Below are 22,635 nucleotides of genomic sequence, written 5' to 3'. Positions count from 1 at the left end.
TATCAGTAGTTGTTGCTGCAAGTATTGCTGTTGTTGCTGCTGCCGCTTCAAGTGTTGCTGCTGCAATTGCTGTTGTTGCTGTGCTGTTGTCCTAGTTCACTCCAGCAGCAACACAACAAATTGTATAATCTGTTTCTTTTTTGCAATGCCAATTGCCGCTTCACTTTTGCTCTGTATTACATCACTTGCTCAATGCTATTGCTGCTGCTGCCCCGCGGACTTTTCCATTTTCCAAGACACATTTTCTTCTGGCTTCTGCACAATTTCCAATCTGCAATGCACAATGCAAGACGGCGGCCGCGCTCTATTTTCTTAACCATAAAAATTGCATTTTTATTAGGCCGACTGCTGTTGCTGCCGCTGCAAAATAAACAACAACAGCTGATGAAATTACCAGCGTTGGGCGCCAGCTGCAAAAAAAGGAGAGAGAGAAAGAGAGGTTAAATCAGAACTAGAGCGAGACAGAGCACCAGAGATATGTCCGTGAGATAAGGCAACTCTTAAAATGATTATTGTTGTTTTGATTGTGAAATTAAAAACAAATACAAATACATGCTGGACCAAGATGATACAGCAGTTTCGCTGAGACTACCCAAAAACCCGCTCGCCAGTGACTCAGAAAATAAAATAATTCCATTTCATTTACTTGAAAAAACGGCACGCTCCCGTTATGCACACATATCGAAATTCGTTATCGGTAGTTTGGGGGGTGATAAGGCATTAATCCAGCTATTCGGCCGGCGGGAACTGTCCAGAAGTCCGTCATAGATACTTGTAGTCAATTACCATTACCTTAAATCACCACACCCACTCATCACATGAGCCCCCTTGATTATAGGTAACTGTGTTTCTGCTTCTTTTTATAACTACGCATTATCCCCCGAAGTCGGTACACAAATCGGACGATCAGCCGCTTACAACATGACCGGAGAATCGACTTTAATGAGCTCATCGCAAATTCTCTTCGGTTCCCAGTAGTCATAAAAAAAAGTTGGAGGCATCTAGCCAAAAGTCATTGGCACAGGGGAAAAATTTCGAGTATTTTGTAGGGTTTTCTTGAAAATTTTCATGAATTTGTTTTATAAATATAAAATAAAGTAGAATATGATTAAAATGATATTTGATGATTAAAATAATATTTCCTTAATTCTTAGATAATAATAAAATTAAAAAAAAATGTTGTGAAACTATTTTTAAAATATTTGGTCCGCTATGACTTTATTTTTAGCAGTGCATTTCATCATCACTACAATTCTATGGAACGCACGAGCCGGACCGAATATTTTTTCTGTGAACACGCGACCGGAGACTGTGAAAAATCAACAGAAAAGCATTTTCTTCTGGGCAATTTTTTTTGGTGTCAGGTCTGAGCGGCGTTTGCATGCCCTACTTACGTTCAGAGATATATATTTATTAATAGCTGCGATGCCCGCCAACGAGTCGTAAAAATGCCAGAAGATGCGAAATGAATGATTACCGATAAAGATGGAGCATTTAATTGCTGATTTGGCCACAGAATCAACTGGGGGTGAATTATGGCGATTGTCACGAGAAGATTTGTGGAATTTAATTATGCAATGACTTTATTAATATTTAATTATAGATTGTGGTCTTTGTCTGGATTTTTGCATATTTATTTCCATTATTTAAAGTGCTTTTAAAGATCAAAATTAATTTATTCAGAACATGATGATTAATTAAATAATTCTGAGAGACTGTAATTGTGAAGTCATAAATAAATTATGGGTTACAGATATGCAAACTATTTTTAATTTACATTTATTAAAAAGCCATAATGATTAAATAATTTTATATATATTTTATTTGCACTGTTATTTTCTAGCTCCAAAGAATTTTATCGCAAACTAATCCCCTGCAAACTCAAACATCCGCCCCGTAGCTCAAAGTCTTATCAATTTGGAGCTCGATCAATGTCCACTGGCCATCGATCATATGGCAACATTCCCCGAACATTTACATTTAACTAAAACTAAAACCCATCCGAGCGGAACATCCATCCATCTACGGCGTGTGACGTTGAGTCAATAAGGCCCCCGACTAATTCATATTTACTTTGGGCCGATCTTTAGATCTCTCTGTGGACATTATCTATGGCATTTTAAAGTGTGAAAGCGATCTTTTAGCGGCATTTTAGGGGTGTGAATTTAACGCTCGTTTTAACGCTTCGCTCGTCAGTTGATAGAGCGGGTTGGGGAAACATCAACTTAGATTCAAATTCAAATTAATATCAAAGTGGCGGAGCTCTCATTTTCCTCAGAGGTTATCTAAGGAAGGAAGCACGGCTTTGATAGTCTTTGATTATTTATTGATAGTGGAACACAAAAGCCAATTTGCAGTTGATCAAATAAGACCGAAAGAACTGATAGTACCCATATATAGACAGTGATTGTTCGCTTTTCAAAGGGAAACGCAGTTGAATTCACTTTGTTCTCAAATTGAGAGTTTCCGCACGCGTCCAGACTCTCAGATTCTAAGAATTGTATTTACTTTATGGGTTTTATTTACTTTTATGAAAGTATTCGAGACTTAAGATCAAAGTCGTAAGACCGAACAGCTACTTGTAGCTTTTTTGTCTGGGTTCTTGAGTTTAATTGTCAGTTTGAATGTGCATGTCGACTGCAATTTTGATTGTTCACTGAATTCGTTATCTTGACAAGCCCAATATTAATTGTGCTTAATGGAAAAGTAACTATGACAAGTTAGAGAAATCTTAAACATTTATAACTTAAAATTTTAATTTATTTAATAAGAGTACTTAGGACTTCCCCTTGCTTCAGTTGACTTGGCTATCTGTTTTTTATGGCCATCGACAATTGCATCGAGATTTCTGTGGACAGGTGTTTGCATTCCGTCTGGGGGTGTGTATAACTTATACATATCTATATATATGTATCTATCTGATTGTGAGTATCTATAAGGCAGAGTTCCGAGTATCGAAGCTGCACTGTTTGCTGTCTGATGATCGGGTTAAGAATTTGCACCGACTGGATAATATGTGCTCATTTGCATGACTCGGCGCAAAGATAAACTTAAAGCGTGAGTAAACGCGAACGGCGGGTGTTAGATGGCTCCTCTGTAAACGCGAAAAAATACCCGGGAACAAAGTGCCAGAGCCAGTGATATTTATATGTTAATGTCCCATCGAACCTTTACACTTATTCACTCTGCTGACCAACTGAGGAGGCTGGTCTTTTGACCATCGACTGGGGGACTCACAGGGCACGTGATCTGGATTAATCGTATAGCATGAATAAGGCGGAGATAAAGCCAAAACAGAGTGATTCCCAGGTGAGCACAAAGAGTCGTCGATTCCAGTCTATGCTAAAGCCGGTTTTCAGTTGTACCGCTTTTGTCTCGGACTTTAAGTCTCGACTGTGACGTCACTCTTGACGTTGGCTCTTCGAGCACTCGAATGCTCGGCTCTGAAAATAAATTTAAATACAGTTTTTGCACTCACTCACGGACTTCAGACTTCAGACCAAGACAATGCACGTGTTTATCGGTGAAATTAAAGCACTTAAGCCCCACAAGACCGTAAAAAGTTCATATAAACGATATTTAACCCATATTTGTAGCCGTATCGATAATTTCATATGTCCACTCCAAATTGGGTGCGATTTTCTATAATGTGCAAGGCACAGAAAATTATTTCTTACAAAACAAATCGTTTTAATCGCTTAAAAATCAGAGTAATGGCAATTGGTGAACTCAACAAATTTGTGAATACTTAATTACAAAATGTATACAAAATTCGATATGCATTTTTGATCTCCACTTATAAGCTCGGTTTTTTTTTTTGGTGTGGCGCCTACACGTGTGTGCATTCCCCTCAAACTCAAAAACGGAAGATTATTCGATAGGGACAGGCCCTGGCTGAAAGCCATTAATTTCCAAGACCATATGCAGTCGAGTCGAATACTTTTGGTCATCATCATGAGGCCGAATGTCCTTGAGCTGGTTAAAGGCAAAGGCCCATCAAGTCCGGCTAATAATGAGTTGCCATATTGCCTCGACGGGCCCATGGAGTCATTTGATTGCATTGCCGAATGGGGAAATTATCTCGAACCAATTTCAGTTGAGCTATGGGGCTTTTGGGCGAGGTGAAGACCTGATAAGAACTTTGGGCCGAAGTCAGCTACATTTTAAGCACATTTTCGGGGCTTTAAGGTGGAATGCAATGGCAGCAATGCAGGTAATGCTGTCTTATAATTTGACAAAATGTCTGATAGCTGACTTTACTAGCATACGGTATTATTTTATAACTTTCTTGCTTATCAGAAATATAATAAGCTAGTGGAAGACCTGAAAATACTTTTACTTATTTAAGATTTTTGGGTTCAAAGTTTAAATCTATTTTCATAAATTCCCAACTATTGACTCAATCAACTTCCTCTATTTTCTCTTTGCTTACACAATCCGCCGATCGCCTTTCTGGCATATTGAAAAAACATTAGCTATTTTTACACTTATATATTTATTTTGTGATTTCCGCTTTAATGGGCGCTAATTTGTTTCACACTTAGCCAAAGTTTTTGAGTGCCTGCCATTTTGCCGCTAAGTAGACAGTTTTATAATAATTTTTTAGCCCTGGTAAATCTGCTAATTGACGGCAGCCCTTTAAAGAGGCGAACAGGTGAGACGGGCGGCATGACGAATCGCCTTTAAATACACATTATTTATTGTATAATGCAGCGAGATATTGACAGTTTCCGTTTACCTGATAAGATTACGTTCCGGGCAAACAGTTTTAATAGACAATCAGGGGGCTCAAGCTCGGCTCGGGCTCTCCTCTCGGTAAATCCAATTCAATTAGCTTTGACCAGCAGATCCTGATTTCCCTCGTCCTGATGCGATTATGCCAATATGGCAATACTGGTGTGTACGTATGTGCATATAGATATTCGCCTTCTTTTATCCGCTTATAATTGAATCAAATGCGGCCAAAGGGAATACGGCTATGGCGAAAGCGAAACCGAAAGCAAAAAAGCAAATATTGGCAGAACTTTTTATCTGCGGGATGTAGCTGAACAACTGAGTTTTCCCCCTCAGATTTTCCGAGGCTTTGCCCTGCATTACCCCGAGTATCAATGCCTATAAGTACGATAAACTTTCCGCCGCAAAAACACAGTTTCCATAACAAATTGAAGTAGCTCGCAAAGCGGGAAACTTTTTCATGTATCCCACTGACCATATAAATATATTGTTTTTTGCGGTCGGGGCTGGCGAAATGCAAATGAAAGAAGAATACGATTTAATTGTGAACATGACCAGCGCAAAAAAAAATACAAAAAAATGGGGAAAAAACAGAAGGCAAACAAACAGAACCATTATAGCCAAGTCAGTCACTCTCTTCATAAATGCTAGTAGGAAACTTTTCCATTAACTCGTTAACTCTCTGTGTAACAACAATAGGCCGATGGCAAAACAAGTTAACATCGTTTTCTCCACCGATGTGATGTCGTCTGGCTGTCATCAATTCAGCGTAGTCAGTCGTCTGGTGACGTTTTTCTCGAGTGGAAAAAATCTGGACGCCGTCTAGCTAAAGTCCACATAAATTAGGTATGCAAAATAGTATGTGGTTAATTCGACGCGAAATATAAGTAGTAACTGCGCAGCGTAACGGTTTAAATGCTCGGCTAATCCTGACCTCGAATCGAAAGCGTTTGTCCGATGTCAAATCGAGTGCAGAATTCAATCAGTATCGATTTCCCAGCAGAATCAGCAGCAGCAGCATCAGAAACCAGAACAAAGACCAGACAAATTGCGTTGAATTCAATTAAAAACTTATGAATTGGAGGGCGCTCTCTTGTCACTACTGCATGTTGTGGAGAATAAACGGAGAAAACCCTTCTCCTCGTGACCTCCAACTAATATAATCAATTACCAAGTTGTGTGCCAGTAGACAGCGTAATTAGTTAACTTGTCGGAGCTCCTTGTCTCGATTACAGCTTGTAAAGTTGCAAACTCCAAAGCCCGAAAGGTGAAAGATACAGCTGGCCTTAAAAATCCCCTCTTGTGGTGTGAAATGCCTGAATAATCGAGAAACTCAACCCAAACGAGCCCCTTTATTCCAGCGATTATAATTATTAGTGGCCTGCCTTTTGGGTGTTAACACCGCTGGTTCCGATAATTCCGATGTGGTAATGCCCCCTGCATGGCACTCGAATATTCATATGCAAAAGCTGGGACAGTTCAATGCACTTGGCGCCCTGTCGTCACATTTCAGATTCATAGCCCCTCAAACATCAAATTACCCGGCGAACAGTTCATCATAACAAGAGCACAGTGAGGGTTGACTAGAGAAAACTAGTTGGGTGTGAAATAAAAAATTTATAACTTTAGGGATGAGATAAACTATAAATAAATATAACACGATTGTTCAACAATCAATTTTATAATGGGTCTTTGATAATGCTCATAAAAACCCCTTCAAATGATGTTAGAAAAATTCATTAAAGTCTTAAAATATTTTTTATAAATATCCCGAAAATAAAATTCTATTAGGAATATTTATAAAATATTTAATAACTTATAAATAATTTTAGTTGTTACTAAAATAATTGCCATTCTGGTTGCTTTGGAATTATTTGCATACCTACATTTTTCTGGATTTCACTGTAAGGTCCAAAAAGCGACTGGATCACATGTATTCAGCACCCACGGCTACGACCACCATTAACCATATATAGTATATATCCCCCAAATATATATAGAGCTCTTGGCTCGCTTTCGTTTCGTCCTGGCTGTTGACATTTTAGTGGTCCTCGAACTTAAATTGAGTTTTGAGGTTTGCCTTTGTCACACAAGTTAATGGATGATGGGTTCCCAACTAATTGGCAGTTTTATTTGTCTTATCATGACCCAATTTTCTTTTTTTCCGAAGGCGAGGTCGCCTTTCAAACAGAATGAGGCCTACGATGGAAAACATCGCCATTGACATGGCCTCTTTTCGTTTCCCAGCGGACAGGAAAAGTATTTGGGTCTAGTTGATAATTTATTGGGAAATTCAAGTTGAAATACATAGTTTCCCTCGAATTTTTGTGTTTGGCCTTAGCCAAGACCCGCGACCATGTCAAGAAATCGCCATGATTGACACCTTTTGCGTATTGAACGCACAAACAAGCAAACAAGAGGCGGAAAAAAGAGCATTTCGTGTAGTTTTCATGCAAATGTGTCGAAATCGAAATCGAAAAGAGTTATTGAACGTTAATTATAAATTCCAATACCATCGATATGTGCGGAAACTAGCGAAAGAAAACGTCCTTGCCAATCTGCAGAGGCGGTTCACCTTAGATAAGACGAGTTCTTCGGTTCACGTGGCTGTGTGTTATCGTATTCAAATTTCCATTAGCTAGTTAAAGTTTTTGATTGATGAATATAGAGAGGCGGCTTGCCAAAATTATGCAGAAATTCAAATTTTACTGCTTTCCAAAAATAAATCCCCTAAATGCCAAATTGTTGACATACACTTATAAAACAGCTTACGGACTTTTATGATTAATAGTTTAAAGAACCTTTCTGGAAATCATATGGTAAGCATATGGAAATATAGCAACATGGTGAAATCTTGTAAGCTTTTTCTTCCACAAAAGAATCTCTTACAAATCTTATCTTTTTTATTATCGCTTTTGTATCTTGTCACGCAGCTGATAAGTATCTTTTTCTATGTGCAATGATATCATCTTGGTATTTTACATAGATTTAATTTCTTGGCCTAGGTTGAGAGGGTGAAAATGGAATATTTTCTAACCAAAATCAGTGCATATGATTATTTTATATTTTTATGCCTTTAGCAATCATTTGGTTTATGAGCCTGAACCTGACTTCACTGGTGACTTTCCACCATAAAGTAATAAAAGTTTAAGGCCCCTTAATAACCCACAAACCCGAATATTGTCAGTTTTACGTCTGCCAGTCACCTTGGATCATTCAGGAACTGATAGCCGAAGGCTGACAGTAATTTGGCGTTCGGTGCATTCGACTTGTCTGATAGCTTTATCTAGATACAAATGCAAACGATTCAAGAGCTTATCAGTCAAGTGATAAAGTCAAGCAGAAGGGCTGGAGAAATAGACAGTAAAGCTCTGAACTTTAAGCAAATATTTGCCGGACTCTATTTGGTTGCTACTCGTCTAGTCGGAGACTTTTGGGGTTCCGCCCTTCGCCAAGTCCACACATAATGACCTAGATGTCTGGGGCGCTAAATCGGGCAGAGATTACCATTTGAGTTTTTCTTTATCGGAATGGCATACATAGAACTGCCGACTCATTTCTGGGTATGGGGACTTATCTGAGCAGAGGGCGTGGCAGCCAAAGTCATTAATTTAACTTACAATTGCTGCACTCAAAGTAAGCCCATTTTGTAGACAAGAGTGGGTAAGTGTCCCTGGATTGGGCTGTGCGGTCTTTTCTTAATTAAAACTCATTTAAATTAACGAGTGTGTTCGGCTAACCGAACCGTTTAGTGTTATTGGCCCAAATAATATCGTTCAGTTTAACGCACAAGCGGCACGCTAGGCCGTCCACTTCCCCAGGCCCCTGATTTAATACATATACTTACTTACTTACAGTAGGGCAGCACAGCTGGCAAAAGGCCTTTTGTTCGACGAACTTCATACAAAATGATGCACAGGAAAAAATATATGAAAATAGTAAAGTATTCTGATTTTATCACAAAACAATATTAATTTTTTTATGCTGATGTGGTACAAAAATATTCCGGAATATTAAAACAATATTTTTAAACTTATATTTTACCTTCCTTTTTTTTTTTAAAGATTCACACTTGAAATGCCAGAAAAAATAAATCGCATTTACTGCGGTGTAAATAAATAAATACATTTGTTTAAACAGACTTAAATCGCACTGAGTAAAACAGTTGAACAAAAAGTATGTCTATATTTTATGATTTTATAATTGCTCGGCCTGCAGTTGGTGCGACCTCTTGGCGGTTTTTACCTCAGCTATTAATAGCTGCCCCTCTCGATTCCGCTGAACGATGAAGAAAAAAACCAGCACCACCTCAAGGCCATCGAGTGGCGTAAGTCTTGCATGGAAATCGTGTAAAAGAAAAGTTCCAGCCAGATAAGCAGGTTAATGCTCTACGCGAGATAGTCGTTCCTAGAAAATCATGGATTATTACACATGCAAATCGATTTCGTAATAACCAAGTCGGCCTGATATCAGCCGGCTAACCATATGAATTACATATTCCAAGTTTCCCCACAGCCCAGATGGCTGGAAACGGTAATTGGAATATGAATTGCATTTTGTTAATGAACCTTAATTACAACCAAGTCAATAAAAACTCGTTATTGGTCCAAAAGTTAAATGTTCTGGCCAAGAAATGGCCTGTCACATGCATATTCATAGGGTGATATAGATTTTTCCATAATTGAAGGAAATGCAGAAAGCGAAATTAATATGTTTTAATAGTTTTGTGACCTGTGAACACAAATCTGTTTTAATATTTTTCGCGTTGCTATTTATTTAATAGTCGGTGGGTACATAAATAAAATTGATTGCATTTTAACAGCAGTTCAATATTATTTATTTTATTATTTTGTCAAAATGTTTTCCACAGTTTTTCAGAACAAATAAATATTATTTGGACATTTAAGTGAAGTCATCATTCCATTTTCATTAGAATCTAATTCCCACTTTTTAAACAAATATTTAATGAATATTAAATTGAATTCCATTCCACATTCGGACTTCTCAGCTTTAAGTTTTTATTAGAAAGCCACTGAAAATGTCCATTGAGCTGCGCCCACAAGCTGCATAAAACCGAAAATAGAAGTTGAACTTGCAAGTCGTTAGTGAGTTGAACTTGTTTACAGGTAGTTAACTCGTTGTACTTGCTGTTATTTATAGTTTTGGGGCTTTTGGCTTGTGCATCGTTAAGCCAAAGTAACTTATTTACACGTGCGGTCTTGCACTTCGTTTGCACTTCGGCTGTAAAAACTTTAGCCTCTTGGAGGCAAAGCCAAACTGGCAACTACAAAATACCATGTTGCACAAATAATCGAACGTAATAATTGCCTTAATTATGGCCGCAGGTTAATGTAATCGCTTTTTGCGGTTGCCAGCGCTTCTAACGAAAGTTGAGGGTTCATTGAACCCGGGTTCTAAGCGAGCTGGTTGCCAGTTTGGCTTCAGGTTGCCCACCTGGCGACCCCTTTTCTCCACCCCTCCCCCTCCCCCTCCCCCGATAATTGCCATTGTTGCGGTCACAAAATGCAATCGTGTTGAAAATTGCAAGGTTGCAAAAAGCTACAAAAATACAAGCAGCCACTGAAACGCCATAGAAAATAATGTGCCCAACGAAATTATCTTAAACTGCTTGAATAAAGTTCCATTCGCAGACTTTGAGCCGTGACGTAGGTAGCATTTAATAGTACCCCCAGATCAAATACAATCGCTTGAGATCTATGCATATTCATATTGGTTCTGGGTTTCTAATGGACCCTAATGGGTGCTATTTACTCCGGATATTGGAAGGCGGATCTGATTCGACCAGAACATTCCAAATTGAACCTATCATTAGGTATTTATTAACCAGTTTCAATGAAAGGGGGAACAACCATAGAAAAGCCGAGAACTGGGCTAAGTAAATAGTTTTTTCAAATGGATTACACAATACTTGACGATTGTTAGAGGCCTTAAGATGATAACATTCCTGGTATTTATTGAACTGTATTAAAAGCTTAAACAAAGTCTTGTGAAATCCTTCGTTTTTACAACAAATTAAATGTTATTTCTTCTTTTCTTTTGAGTAAGTTTTCGAAATTCTTTTAAAAGAAATCAAATTTGTAACGCATTAGTCGCAATCCCCAGCGCCAAAACGACTTCAAGTCTCCAATTACTTGAATTCAACCGAATTATTCACTTCAATTGCTTTTGATACTTTGTTTTCGCTTATTTATTTATTTTCCTTTCTTTGTGTTTGTTGGCCCAATGTGGTACGTGCCAAAGCATATCGCAGGGGAATTTATATTTCATATTTTTCAATGAAAAACAAATTATATAAAACGGTTGAACCGAGGAGCGATGAATATCAAATGGCTTTTCATTCCGGCGAACAAGTGTTTGCATTGTAAATGAACAAAATACGGACAATTGCTGACCAGTGGGCCCGATAAAGTTAACACCTTTAAGCCAAAGGCGAAAACCAAAACCAACAAGAGGCAAAAGTACATGAAAAAGTAAAAAGCGAAAAGGAAAAAATGAAGAAAAAACCATTCGCAGACAAGATAATCGAACAATTTCGCAAACACGAGTTCCGTCAGTCAACTGACACTTTTTCGTGTCCAATTCGAAAGGGGGAAAGAACCTCAGAGGAAGGGGGTACGATGGCATGTGGCCTGGTGAAAATCGATATGACATCAAGGAATGAAGTATCAGGGACAAAAACATCCGCATCCGTGATAGATGAGGCCAACTTTGACACACCGGGAGCCCCAGAGGTAGTGCCAAATCACTTGGCCATGATTAGAAAGTGGCCAGTGGATTATCTAGCGATAAATACAAACGACCAACCGCAGAAAATCAACCAAAAACGTGAGATAAGTTCTCCTTCCCGCTTCGTTGGCTATTTGGCGGGCGGCCAAAAAAACGAAAACCCAATTTATTTTTTCTAATGAATGAACGGCTACAATAGCGAGTCTTTGAATGAGTGCTCGCTGGCAAAGGAGGAAATATTGCCTACGCACAGCGTGAGTTAGTACGCGGACGCATCGCACCGCACGGCGTATACGTAATTTGTGTATTGAAAAAGTTTTTCTGCGCCCGCACACACATTTTCATTCATTTATTTGTCGTAAATCAGGCAGGCTAAGAATAGCTGGGAAGTGACGTCTTCATATTGTAAAGGAAATATTAAAAATAATGTAGGAAAATATGATACTTAAATTTGGGCTAGAAATAGCCTAAAAGAGACGATTTCAAATATTTAAAAATGCTGTAAAATTAGTTCAGTATTTAAATCTAAGAAATTTAAAGAAAAGAAAATGTTACAACTCTTAAACTCAAGGTTATTCTACTTTTCTTTCAATTACATAAGGTAAAATGAAACCGAGATCCTAAGTCTTTCGCTAGCAGTTACCTAGACAAATTCCGCCACATTTCCCAAAATTAAATTTGTGCTTTAAGAAACGGGAGAACATTTAGCTTGAACTTTATGATGAAAACCGAACTCACTCCCGTTGACCCATTTTCAGCTCGTATTTCCGCTTTTCCCCCTTTTTTTCCTTCGCTGAAAGCCAGCGAACATGTGGATAAGTAAGTATGTTGGCCTAGCCATAAAGTAAAATATACGAAAAAAATATATATTGCCCATATATCGCACATTGTGTGTGCGTACTAAAACGTCTCTATAGCCACAGCATTTTGTTTATCGAACAAACACATAACGTCATTTGGAGGGAGAACTGAATGGCTGACTTTGTGTGCTCCTCCTCGCATGATTAGCAATTTCAAAAAGTTGACACTTAGCTGACGCATGAGGCGCCTCCTTCCTCCGGTTTTTCCACATAACCCGGAGTCCGAACACTATATAGATAGTCAGTGCTGCTGATTGGAAAAGCAATTATAACTGAAGCCATTCGAAAGGGGGCGGGGCATTGCAATGCAAAAAGGCAGCGGGATTAAACTGGAAGATTTATGGCCTGGGCAGCTTGACCATCAAAATTTATGGCAATGAAAATAAACAATTTTCGGTCTCGAGCGAAAATAAATGGGGGGAAGTGTTAAGTAGCACATAACTAAGCGTTTAATATATGCTTGGCATGTGGATCCCGAGAGCAGCAATCTCGATGGATCCCCCCAAACACCCAAACACCCTAAACACCGCAATCGAGTGGCTGGCGTGGCTTCAAGTGGCTTCGGTTTATGGCACCTCTTGGCTGGCGCATTAATATATCATCATAAACAGAGTCCAGCTAGGAAATATGAGCCATTGGCGTCTCCAGTTCTCAGCTGAAGCGAGTTGGGGCAAAGCAAAAGCTAAAGTACAGCGAGAGTGAGTCGCCATAAAATGTGCAAGCTGAGCGAAAAAGATTGCACTTCAAAAGGCGCTGCAATTGTTATTTTGACATTTATGAGCGGCGAACAGCGAGGGACCATGAAATGGGGGAGTGTCTATCTGCGTACTATCATATGGGGTAAAAACTGTTGGCCTTTGATAAGGGGGCAGCGTTACTCATCATCTGCGAAGAAGCAATCGACGATACGTGTATCTTTTAACCCTCTGCTAAACAGTGGTCATGAAATTAATAATTTATTATTTAATGGTTTTTACAACCTCTAATAAAATCAGGGAACTTAAAATAAAATATTTAAAAAGTAAATAGTGAATTTAGTAAATAATTATCAATTTATAAAGATTTTAAATAGATTAAGACACTTCTAAGAATTTTTAAATAATTATTTAAATCTATTATTATTATTTCAATTTCTTAAAGTAGTACATTTAAACCAGAAAGAACCCTGAAAATTCCAATAGCTTAAATGACCAACTACTCCTATCTTCTACTTATCTTCTACTTATCTTTAATATATAGAAGGGAATTCCCCCGTGGCAAATGAACAAAATGAATCCAGACATATTTCTTTATTAGCTGGGCGACCTTTACCCAACTGGAGCACTCTTAGCAATTACTTAGCGATGTAGTTCCTTAGACCCTCAGGCCCCCAATCCGCCTGGCAACAACAGCGAAATTCGCACGGAAAACGCTCGACTTGCGGAAAAACTTCAGATCAGAGACGTTGCGAATGTTTAGCCATTTAAACCGAAGACACTCACTCAATAGGCGCCACTCGACAATAGTGCTTGTTGTAATGTAGGAGGGGGTCAATAAATAAGCTCAAGTGCTCGATGGCATCTCCAGAGTCTGGCAGGCCAATAATAATAGTGCTCCGGCACTGGGGAACAAGGGAACCCTTCAATCAGTCAATAATATGTATTTATGTAAGCCCCTCACAATGCCAGGCTTACAGGAAATTCCACGGGTGGGCTGTGTACGCACACATATGGCCCAAAGTTGATTATTACATCAGAGTGCTAATCAAAAGTTGCAATTCCAGGCGAAACAATGAGGCTTTATGTAACTTTTTCGGATTCAGAGCTGTCAGGAGAAATTCATAAAATTTCGGAGGGCGAAAAGGAAGTGGTGGTTGTGTGTGCACGTGCCCCCAAAAAATAACTATGATTTCCGACAGCAACTCGCACAAACAAACCAACCAATATTGTTGGGGGCAGCACATGTGTGAGGAAAACTGATTGAAATTTCGGGCAGAACAAAGCTGGAAGCTGTTATTTTAGCACTGATGGCTAGGAAATGTGAGCTGAGCTGAAGTTTTAATACCCTTTTGGGGAATACAAATAAAGTATAATTAAAAAGAAAGTCTTTTAATATAGATTCCTAATGAGATATTTTTATTAAAAAGAATAATACATTATGCATATATTTTTTAGTATGCTAATATCTTTTAAGATAAAGGCTATAAAAATATTGTAAAAATATGTTTTAAATTAAATGGAAAATATATTTTAAGAACACTCGAATTAATGCCATATATTTCATATAACTTTTATTTAACTTTCATATAAAAGGGTATAAAAAATATTCGCAATACTCACCGAAACTAATAATAAAGTATTGGCCTTTATGGCCAATAATATCATTTACCTCACTCAGTCTTCAATGGGATTAAAATTCATATATTCCATTAGTTTGAGTATGGAAATTCATTCAAGGATGCTTTCAGAACACAATAGCCCAAAGTAAAACCAACTAGATTAAATAATGGAAGTGTATTTTCCATTTAAATTGAGCACTTCGCTTTAAATTAGAGTATCCATTGGCCTATTGCCTTTTTGCGCCATTCTATACCTACTATTTTCGTTTTCTATTGGGAATTGTTGGCAATTGCTTACCCTTCTGGCTGGATCCCCTCGTTTGCCTCCTCAATGAAATTAGCTTCGGCCGAGTGCCTGTGGATGTGGATGTGGCTGTGGAAGGCAACGACAATGCGACAACGTCCTTGACATTGCGGGCAGGAAAACTGCAAAATAAACAGGGGAAAATAACTATTTAATATGCAGGGAAAAATATGGAAAATACGGGCCAGGCATCGTCTTGTGCCTGGTCTTGACTTATTAACATTTTATGCGATCCCCAGCCACAGACAATGGAAAATAACAATAAACAATCATTTTGCTAAATAGTTGTGCCAATAAAATGGGGAAAATATTTTTCCTATCCCCTGTCCCCACAGGCAAACAATAATAATAGCTTTATTGTCAGTTGCAGCTTAAATGTATGTATATTTAGGTATCATTTTGGGGCGTGTCTTGGTCGGACCTAACTCAATATTTTGTTGGCATAATGAAGGTCGAAAGGTGTCTTGCTATACGAACTCTCGAGTGACAAAAGAAGTTGGCCAAAGTCGCAAAGGTTGCGGGCCATAAATCAATGGCTTTCGTCCTGAAAAGGACACTGATTACTCGACCTCTGGAACCCCTGGAGGGCGGAGTTCAAGTTATGTTAGCTAATATCCAATCGACCCATTGAACCCCGTGGATGATCAGTTTCTCTCCCCCTCTCGCTCTTTATTTGTCAATGGCAAATTGTGAAGTTCGAATTTCTTACCTGTCGACTTTCGAGAAAGCATTTTGAGTGCCTCCATTTAAGTCGATTAGTGAAATTGTTTGTTGCCCTTTGGCAGCTGACTGAATTTCTGGCCGTGGATGTGGATGTGTCTGTCTGCATCAGATGGCAACTCCGATCAATTGAGGCGAACTTCGATGCCAACGATGCCAAAGTTCAAAAAGTGCCACTCAAAGTTCCCCCGACTTCAGGCCCTTTTGCCCTCCGGCTATTCAGCGTTGCCAAAATATTTTCAGTCGCCTGACTTGTGTGTGAGTTTTTGTGTGCAGAATGAAGATTGACAGCTTAATGTATTTTCGCGCTTATAAGATCTCAAACACAGCCGCTTCTCTTTTGTTGACTAATTTCCCGTCGGAGGCACGCAAATTTCGCATTTCTCGGCCTTAAGTGCAACAATTAGCAAATTAAATAACAACTTTCGCATGAGCTTGACTCGAAGCTCACGCTCTCTAAACTTTCTGTGCCTTTTCGGCGACATTGAAAGTCAATTAAGAAAAGTTGCGCTGGTCCGAAGGGCCAATTCTTAAATGAAAAACTCCACTTTACAAATATAAATTTAACTATAATAAAATTGTAATTTTTCCATCCAACCAGAAAGACAACTCGTGTCGATTGGCATTACCTAATTCCCCAGCTGGCTAAACTTTTCCATTGACAACTTCTATTACCCGTCTTTTAAGTGACAAATCAAATCGACTGATATAATTTTTAATTGAGAATAGTTAAGGCCTTCGCTTCCATTGATTTACGAATGTCACAGGGCTGTGTTGCCATTTCAACGGATGCAATAAATTTCAAGTAAGTCAATTGGGGAATTCACTGGGCGGCCAGTCGATTGCGAAATTGATTAAATTTCGGGATGTTCTGAAATCATTTTTATGAGCACGCCGCCGAGGCATGATTTAAAAGTTCAGCACGAGCTTAAACCCCAGTCACGCATGTCAAATGATGTTTATATTTCTTGGCTTTACGATGTGCGAAACTGTGTGGTCCAATAAAAGTGGCGCAAGAGTGAAATCACTCGAATTTGTGTCTATAATATAACCCCTATATACTTTAAGTACAGTTAAGACTGGTAGGTGGTCACCCCTTCAAGGTGGATAAGGTTAAATAATAATTTATTGGATTTTCTTACTTTAGTTGTTGACCTGGCGAATAAGTAATATTCTATGTATTTTATTAAAATAAATTGCACTAAGTTAATAAAGTAACCATAACTTTTCGTGCGTCACCATTAATATGGAATACCAACTTAAGCTGTTTGCACAGTATTGTATGTATGCCATATATACCAATTTTATAAAAGCCTTCATTAGCAAATTGATAAATATTCATACACAATATATACGCCTTCACGCTATCTACTGAGTTAGTAGAGAGTATAGATTAGGCATGATATTTTTAGGAAGTCTACTGATTAGCCGCATAGTTTGTGCCAAGTGAAATTATAGTCGATGTCAAAAATAGGTGAAATATTTGTGCTGCAAATAGCCAACAAAGTGTGATTGACGTCCGAGCACTTATTAAACGCCAATATTGCTCTGAAAACATAACAGGTGCGACAGTTTCCAACATTTTCAATTACAAATTTTCCATTCCGTCAACAAGTCGATTTAGCGTCGCTTGTGAACGGTTGTGTTTACCTGTGCTCTGAGTTTTTGATTTATTTTTGTGATTTTTTACGCAAGTGTTTTGTGTTTAGCATACTAACAAAGTTTGCCTAACAATCGCGTTAGTGTTTTAAATAGATCTCCCTGTTTAACGGGTATGTGGTTTTAGTTATTTTAACAATTTCCATTAGATTTGTTTAATATCTTGGCTTTGTTGGTGTTATTTTGCACTCTCTAAATTTGCTCTTGTATTCTCTCTCTTTTTCTCTCTCTCTATTCCGCTCTATTTTAACTGTAATTTCGCTCTCTCGGAACCTGCCAAATTTCTTGTAGACTCTTGGGTGCTTTTCTCATAGTCTCTCTCTCTCGCTTTACATTGTAACTGTTCGTTCGTTTTGTTGTTGGTGCCCCACAAGCCACGCTCAGTCGATTGAACACTTTTTCTCTCGCGCTCTCTTGCTCTCGACTTAATTCGCGATCTCGCGCTCTTATACTTTTGTGTTTTGTGTTTTTTGCGGTTTTGGAATTTGATCCCAGTGCCAAATTTACTCGAGGTATATTTTCCACATTTTATTTTCTATTTCTTTGAATAATCTTTTTTTCCTATAAAATGGCCCTTATCTGTATGAAGAAAAGTTGTGCTCTTCCGATGTCAACCAAAGATTCTTTTATTATCTGCTGGCTCTGCGATTCGGTCATGCACGTCAAATGTGCAGGATTTACTGGCAGAGTTAAAGACTTCATTGAAATGCGTACCGGTCTCATGTGGGCATGTGAGTCCTGCAAGGAAATGACAGTCGAAATGAGCAGCTTTATGAGGCAGACCCGAGACGGACTATTAAACCTTTCACGAGTTTTCACACAGCTCAATGACGGGTTCAACTCAGTTTGCGACCAATTTAATAATAAGAAATTATTATTAACTGAGTCGCCTAAACGGAAAAAAGCCAGCTCAGGGGCGGTTAATAAGACCGTGAAACATAACAAAACATTGAACTCGGTAGCTGCAGCAGTTCCGGTCGGTACAGGGGTAAGCGAGCCACCTGTGCCTATGGTAACAGCCAGTTCCGAAGGTGACCCTGTTTCTGGATGCCAACCTGAGCTACAGAAGTCGGTGCTGACCGTAGGTACAGTAGGAACCGCTTCTGGGTCCCAGCCGAGTGAGGTTCAGACTGCTGCTGGGGGGCGTAAGAAACTTTCAGTTGTTCCACATAGGAAGCAATTGTTTGTTTCTAGATTTACCCCGGATACCAAATCTGAGGATGTTATGGAATTCATACGTGAAAAATTCCCATCCGAGGACATTGAAGTTGAACAATTTCGATTTTCGTACGCCCGTAGGATATCTTCTTTTAAAATATTTGCTCCGCCTGATGTGTTTAATGTACTACTTTCTGAAAGCTTTTGGCTTAATGATGATTTGGTAATAAAAGAATTTGTTCCCAATAAACCGAGAACAAATAACAGGCCTCCCACTGTGCCTAATAATCGGCTTTCCACTGTGCCTAATAATAGGCCTTCCACTGTGCCAAAAAACTAACAGGTTTATTTTTGGCTTATCAAAATGTTAGAGGACTAAATATGAAGCTACCAAAGCTTTATGCTGACTCCTCTGCATTTACTGAAGATATTTTGGCTTTTACGGAGACTTGGCTGAAACCAGAGATATCTGACTCTGAAGTTTTGTCAATGAACTTTAACACCTACAGGACCGATCGCTCCACGCGTAGGGGGGGTGGTGTTCTGATTGCCGTTACCTCTAGTTTAACATCGGAGAGGCTTAACATTCATATCCCTAACGATATTGAATTTGTTAGTGTCAAAGTTTCCATTCAATCCTTATCTATTTTTGTAACCTGCTCTTATATTCCTCCTGGCTCTGATTTAATAATTTATGAGCACCATCTGTCTGCTATTAAATCTGTTCTATCCTTTCTTTCTAACAGACATCGGAGAGGCTTAACATTCATATCCCTAACGATATTGAATTTGTTAGTGTCAAAGTTTCCATTCAATCCTTATCTATTTTTGTAACCTGCTCTTATATTCCTCCTGGCTCTGATTTAATAATTTATGAGCACCATCTGTCTGCTATTAAATCTGTTCTATCCTTTCTTTCTAACAGATTGATTGTTTTGGGTGACTTTAATATCCCAAATATCTCTTGGTCTCTTCCCACTGACTCACTTGTCGCTACTCCTTTATCCGCCCATGATTTTGTGGATGGCCTTTTAGAATTATCGTTACAGCAAGTAAGCTTTATACGAAATTCATTAAATAGACAATTAGATCTTGTCTTTGTGTTAGATCCGCATGAAGTCACTGTAGCTAGAATTGACGCACTTGTTGTACCTGAAGACCAATATCATCCAACTTTGGAATTGACAATTGGCCTCCCCTGTACTGATACCCTTTCTCCTTTAGTTCCTCAAACTAAAAGGAGATGCTTTCGTAAATGTGACTATAATAAACTAAACTACATGATTTCTCAATATAATTGGACTGATTTGTACAATTGCATGGATATTGACAGTGCAATTGAACTTTTCTATAGCGTTTTAAACACTTTCTTTGACGAATGCGTACCTGACAGTCTTCCTCCGAAGCTAAACAGGCCTCCTTGGTTCAACAATGAGCTTCAAAGACTTAAAAATCTTAAATCCAACACTTATAAAAAGTATAAAAAAACGGGAAAGCCATCTGATTTTGCGAAATATGTTGTGGCTCGTTCAGATTTTAATGTTCTCAACAGTCATTGCTATTCCATGTATTTAAATCGATGTAAACTCGAGTTTTCAAATGATCCGAAGCAGTTTTATAACTTCGTTAATGCCAAGCGTAAGTCTTCGGCATTGCCTTCATCGGTACGTTTAAACTCAAAAGAGGCATCGTCGGATTCTGAAATTGCGGACTTATTTGCCGAGTTTTTCCAAACTACTTATAGTTCGGCTGCTTGGTCAAACCCTACCTACCCTAACCACTTAAATAGGGCTAATTGTATTTTTACCCCTGTAATTACCGAAAGTTCTCTTTTAAAGGATTTAGCAACAACAACGCCAACGTATTCTCCCGGTCCTGATGGACTCCCTGGGAGTGTGCTTAAGTTTTGTGCTTCAACCATTTGTAAACCGATTCTTAAACTTTTTCATTTGTCTATTTCATCATCAGTTTTTCCAACTATCTGGAAGGACTCTTTCATTATTCCACTCCACAAAAAGGGTGCGAAGGCGGATGCCCAGAATTATAGAGGTATTTCTAAATTGTCGGCAATTCCTAAAGCATTTGAATGTATTATTACTTCTCATTTGCAGCACTTATGTTCCTCGCTAATATCACCGTGTCAGCATGGTTTTGTTAAGCGAAGATCGACCACCACCAACCTTCTTGAACTATCATCTATTGTAATAAATGGATATAAGAATAACATGCAGACTGACGTTATATATACAGATTTTAGTAAGGCCTTTGACTCTGTTAACCACTCTCTCCTTTTATTCAAATTAGATCAGCTTGGGTTCCCATGTAATCTATTAACTTGGATTTCAAGTTACTTGAATGGTAGGACTCAGAGGGTTATATTTAAGAGCGCTGTTTCTAAAATGATCAACGTGACATCTGGAGTTCCTCAAGGTAGTCATTTAGGCCCTTTGCTGTTTACTTTGTTTATTAACGATCTTCCCTCTATCGTAGCTCATTCTCGTGTACTAATGTACGCTGACGATGTTAAGCTTTGTTTATCATATAAAGATGTAAGGTCCGGTTTCAACTTACAGTCAGATATTGATTGTTTTCAGGGATGGTGTGAGTACAACCTTTTAAATCTGAACTGCCTTAAATGCAACGTTATGACTTTTTACAGGGGCACTCCTACGTTTGTTAGTTATTCTCTTCAAAATACACCACTCGACCGTATATATTCAATTAACGATTTAGGTGTTCTTCTCGACCCAAAACTTAAATTTGATTGCCACATAATGGCCACTGTCAATAAAGCTATGAGTGTTTTTGGGTTTATAAAGCGTTGGTCAAAGGAATTTGATGACCCTTATACAACCAGATTATTATTTACCTCCCTTGTCCGTCCTATTTTGGAATATTGTTCTTCAGTTTGGAGTCCACAATATCAAGTGCACATCGACCGTATTGAGTCGGTGCAAAAAAAATTTCTTCTTTTTGCCCTTCGTAGTTTGAACTGGGATCAAAACGTAAGGCTACCTTCCTACCAGAGTAGATTACTATTGCTTAATTTACCTACACTTGAAAACCGTAGAATAATGCTTGGTACTATTTTTATGCAAAATCTTATAAGAGGTTATATTGATTCCGTAGAACTGGTAATCAGTGCTGCCATCACTCAGCTTGAAAAACAGGACAGATAAGCCACAAAAAACAGGGAAAAAAAGGACAAAAAATTTAAGAAAAGGACAAAAAAAAAGGACAAAAGTAAATGTGCCTACATTTTTCTGGTTTTACCAATGGGTTATATATTTACTTAATATAAATGGATTTTAAATAAAATTTAATTATGTAATGATCTACTGCGCCCGACTCACAACCTTCTTTGTTTGATCATTTTACCATGGTAAATTTTTGTGCGTATACGTAATAATCTAAAATTATTATAATAATTAATGCATTTCAAGTAACTATACACTCAAAATAAAATTAACCCTAAAGTCAAGGAAATCGCCCTACTTTTGTCTTCAAGACAAGCTCGCCCTAAATTTTAGGGTCACATTTTTCTATATTTTTGATTTTTTTTGACGTCATATTTCTAAATTTAAGGGTAATTTTACTAAATTTAAGGGCAAAAATTTCTAAAAAGTAGGAAATTTTCCTAAAAAATAGAAATTAAAAACAAAACAAAAAAACATGTTCAATCATGATTTTTTTTGTATATACGTTTATATTATGTCCCTATATACATACATATGCAGGCGTTGTGTGTCTTGTATATTGTGAATGTTAAAGGTTATGTATTTATTATTATGTATTTGCGCTTGGATTTCTTATCTAACCAAAGCCAAATGTGGTTGTAAATGTGGACTACGGGACTGCGGAAGATTGGGAAATGTAGAAATTATGATTAGTTAATATTTTATCTTCATGAAAAAAACTTACATTTTTACTTGTCCGTCGTGAGAATCGAACCCGGGTCTCCCGCGCGAGGAGCGAATGGCCTACATACTGGGCCATTGTATCACTTAAATTTGATGTGGCAAACCGAGCATTGTATGTAAAGGGTCAAGCGGAGAATACATTTGAATACTAATTGCATAATTTTGACCATTCGCGTTTTACTTATTTACATACCCATATACACATGTATATATTTA

At 38.2% G+C, this 22,635-nt stretch overlaps 1 long non-coding RNA gene across 3 annotated transcripts; it reads left to right on the top strand.

The window, feature by feature from the left end:
• Positions 1–4,763: 4,763 nt before the first annotated feature.
• Positions 4,764–21,630, top strand: LOC138913543 (uncharacterized). 3 transcript variants are annotated; one of them, XR_011419314.1, is made up of 3 exons: positions 4,764–4,900; positions 20,468–20,548; positions 20,611–21,630. It is a non-coding gene; the product is annotated as an uncharacterized lncRNA (long non-coding RNA). The 3 variants fall into 3 exon arrangements; XR_011419315.1 differs by lacking the exon at positions 4,764–4,900 and having other exon boundaries at positions 20,251–20,548; positions 20,611–20,929; positions 20,990–21,630; XR_011419316.1 differs by lacking the exon at positions 4,764–4,900 and having other exon boundaries at positions 20,251–20,548; positions 20,611–21,100; positions 21,159–21,630.
• The last annotated feature ends 1,005 nt before the right edge of the window (positions 21,631–22,635 follow it).

This window comes from Drosophila takahashii, chromosome 3R (genome assembly GCF_030179915.1).
Source record: "Drosophila takahashii strain IR98-3 E-12201 chromosome 3R, DtakHiC1v2, whole genome shotgun sequence".
Taxonomy (NCBI): domain Eukaryota; kingdom Metazoa; phylum Arthropoda; class Insecta; order Diptera; family Drosophilidae; genus Drosophila; species Drosophila takahashii.
This window is presented reverse-complemented; position numbering and strand designations above follow the sequence as displayed.